This window comes from Orycteropus afer, unplaced genomic scaffold (genome assembly GCF_000298275.1).
Source record: "Orycteropus afer afer isolate SDZICR_OR568_19922 unplaced genomic scaffold, OryAfe1.0 scaffold00039, whole genome shotgun sequence".
NCBI lineage: Eukaryota > Metazoa > Chordata > Mammalia > Tubulidentata > Orycteropodidae > Orycteropus > Orycteropus afer.
Window position 1 is genome coordinate 16024747 of NW_006921626.1, and position 3887 is coordinate 16028633.

At 40.1% G+C, this 3887-nt stretch overlaps 1 protein-coding gene across 1 annotated transcript in view; it reads right to left on the reverse strand.

The window, feature by feature from the left end:
• CDC42BPA (CDC42 binding protein kinase alpha) overlaps window positions 1–3887 on the reverse strand; it is a 774086-nt gene that overhangs the window by 613339 nt on the left and 156860 nt on the right. The window lies entirely within an intron of this gene.

Consider the following 3887-nt stretch of genomic DNA (forward strand, 5'->3'; position numbering starts at 1 on the left):
CAGCTGGAATGCTCCTTGGAAGCGAGAATGGCCAGACTTCATCTCAACTACTTTGGTCATGTTGTCAGAAGGGACTATTCCCTGGAGAAAGATACCATGCTTGGTAAAGTGGAAGGTCAATGAAAAAGGAGAAGGCCCTCAACAAGATAGATTGACACAGTGACTGGAATCATGGGCTAAGATATAGCAGGGATTGTGGAGCTGGCACAGGACACCAGGCAGTGTTTCATTCGCTATGAGTTGGAGATGACTCAATGGCACCTAACAACAACAAAACCATTTATGCTAGCTACCAAAAGAAAAAAAAAAACACTTGGGAATAAATCTTACCAGGGACACATGAGACCTGTACAAAGAAAACTATAAAAGACTACTTCAAGAAACCATAAGAGATCTACATAAATGGAAGAACACACCATGCTAATGGACTGGAAGACTAAACACTGTGAAAATGTCATTTTTACCCAAAACAGTCTATCCATTCAATGCAATCCCAATCCAGAATCCATCAGCATATTTTAAAGATACAGAAAAACCAATCACTAACTTTATATGGAAAGGGAAAAGAGCTCAGATAAGCAAAGCACTACTGAAGAAGAACAAAGCAGGAGGTCTCACACCCCCTGATCTCAAAACCTACTATACAGCCACAGTAGTCGAAACAGTCTGGTACTCGTACAATGACAGACACATAGACTAGTGGAATAGAATTGAAAACCCAGAAATGCATCTATCGACCTATGGTCAGCTGATCTTTGACAAAGGGCTGAAATCCATTAAATGGGGAAGAGATTGTCTGTTTAACAAATGGTGCTGGCAAAACTGGATATCCATTTGCAGAAAAATGAAACAAGATCTGTATCTCACACTATACACAAAAACTAACTCCATAAGGATCAAAGACTTAAATATGAAACCTTAAACTATAAAATTCCTTAAGGAAAAACGAGAGACAAATTTAGGGGTCTTAATATATGGCATAAAGAGACTATCAAGCATAACCCAAAATGCACAAACAGCAGAAGAGAAACTAGATGAATGGGACTTTCGAAAAATTAAATTCTTATGTGCTTCCAAATACTTCTCCAAAAGAGTCAAAAGAGAACCTACAGATTGGGAAAATATTCGGCCATAACATATCTGACAAGGGACTTATCTCTAAAACTTATAGAAAACTCCAACACCTCAATAACAAAAAGATAAATAGTCCAATTAAAAAATGGGCAAAAGACATGAATAGATACTTCACGAAAGAGGATATTCAGGGGGCCATCAAACACATGAAGAAATGTGCATGATCATTAGCCATTTGTTGTTGTTGTTGTTATGTGCCGTCGAGTCGGCCCCGACTCATAGCGACCCCTCCTTGGGTTTCCGAGGCAGTATCACTACGGAAGTAGTATTGCCCAACCTTCCTTCCGAGGAGTGGCTGGTGGGTTTGAACCGCCAGCCTTCTGGTTAGCAGTCAAGTGCTTTAGCCCCTATGCTACCAGAGCTCCTCATTAGCCATTAGAGAGATGCAAATAAAAACGAGAGATACAAATCAAAACAACAATGAGATACCATCTTGCCCCAGCATTAGTAGCAGAGATCAATAATACAGAAAATAACAAATGCTGGCAAGAATGCAGAGAGACTGGGACTGTCATGCACTGCTGGTGGAACTGTCAAAAGATACAATCACTGTGGAAAGCAGTATGGCAATTCCTTAAAAAGTTGGAATTAGAAATACCATTTGACCCAGCAATTCCATTATAGGTATATATCCTAAAGAAGTGAGAGCCAGGACAAGAACAGATACATGCACACCCATGATCATCGCAGCACTATTTACAATAGCAAAAAGATGAGAACAACCTAGGTATTCATCAACAGAAGAATGGGTAACCAAACAATGGTACATACACACAATGGAATACATGCAACCCTAAAGGATAATGTAAAATTTGCAAAACACCACATAATGTGGATGAACTTGGAGAACATTACAGTGAGTGAAGTAAGTCAATCACAGAAAGACAAATATTGTATTAGTTCATTATTGTAAAAAGTCAAGGAAAAGTTTATATGTGGAAGGAAATTGTCTTTGTTGGTGACCAGGGGTGGGAGGGAGGGAAGGGAACACTGCTAGATAAGTAGAGACAAGTATAGATTTTAGGTGAGGGGAAGGGCAATGTACCAAATATGAGTGATCAACACAATGGCACTGAGGTAGAGGAAGACATAGAGAGGTGCATGGGAGGTACAGACAAAAAAGATGAACCCTTTTTCACATAAGCACTATGTTGTCAGTGATGGCAAGCATTGATATACAAGTGGACAGATGGGTAGATAGGCTGAACGATTACGAATGTCTATGCATGGGGCAGTGCACGTATAGGGTTGGTACACAGTAATCCTACAAGTTTACTTGTCTGTTCTATAAGAATTTCCAAGTATATAGTAGAGCTGACAATGGACAAGGTTGTAGTCACTTCTTGGCCACAGCCAGGTATCCAGAGGGAGTAAGTAACTGGACCTGTGGACTTGGGACCATGGCCGTAGGGGACATCAAGCTCAATTGGCATAACATAATACAGAAAAACATTGTTCCACATCCTATTTTGGCGAGTAGCAACTGGGATCTTAAAAGCTTATGAATCTTAAAAGCAAACGGCTATCTAGATGGAACAATGGATCTCGCCTCATCTAGAGCAAAGAAGAGTGAAGAAAATAAAAGATGCATGGAAACAATTAGTCCAAGCCACTAATTGTATCGTATACCATGTGATCCTCAGCCTATATGACTATGAGACAGAAGAACTAGATGGTGTCCAGCTACCACTGTCAACCCCTCAGAGGATGATCTATGTAGGAGATCCTAGATAGAGTGCGAGAACAATGTGGAACAAAACTCAAAATCATTTGGGTTGGGAAAAAAGGGACTGGGTTTGCTGGTCTGATAGAGCCTGGCCGAACCCCTGAGACTAAGGCCACTAGCTGCCCCTCAGATCTGCAATTGAACACACTTCAGTGGCTTCCGGCCAAAGAAAAGACAGGCTATGAGCTAAACATTTACATTAGGTAAAAATACTCCTTGGAGAGATCAATCATGAGAGAACAGAAGGGCTGTGGATGCACAAGGAGACAGCTCGGGGGGCAGCAGTGCATGGGAGAGAAGGACACAGGGAAGAGGTAACTATGTAGAAGAAGTGGGAAAGTGTTGCACTGTGGTAAATTGCAGTCAATATCATGAGACAAAGTGTATGTGAGCTGTTGTATGGAAAATGAATTTGTGCTATAAACTGTCACATAAATCACAGTAAAAATTTAAAAAAAAAAAAAGACATAATGCTCAAGGCAGACATTTTTTACTAGTTAATCTCAACTATTATTTGGTTCTAAGAAGACTTCATAAGAGTTTTTAGTTTCAGGTTTAAACATTATCCAAGGCATAGCATCAGGGGTTCATGGAAACCATGGCTCCAGAAATTCTGCAATGCGTGAGAATTTGCAATTCCGTTCTACATTTTCCCTTTTTGATAAGGATTCTTCTACACGTTTGGCGATGGTAGCCTAGCACCATCCATTTCTTCTCATCTCATGTCAAGGGGGGATATTCTAAATGTCCATATTCTCTTCTTTTCCTGACTCGTCTTCCTCTTTTGCTCCAGGCAAATAGAGACCAATTGTTGTGCCTTGCATGGACACTTGCAAGTTTTAAAACCGCAACTACCATACAACACACTAAGAGGTAGAACAGAAATTAATTAGTGTATCTCATGAAACCATGACCCTAAACCTCATTGCTCTTCATTAGTAACTATTTCAAGTCCCATTCAAACTCTTATATATACTTTGAGTAGATTAGTAATAATTTGTTGTTGTTGTTAAGTGCCGTCGAGTCG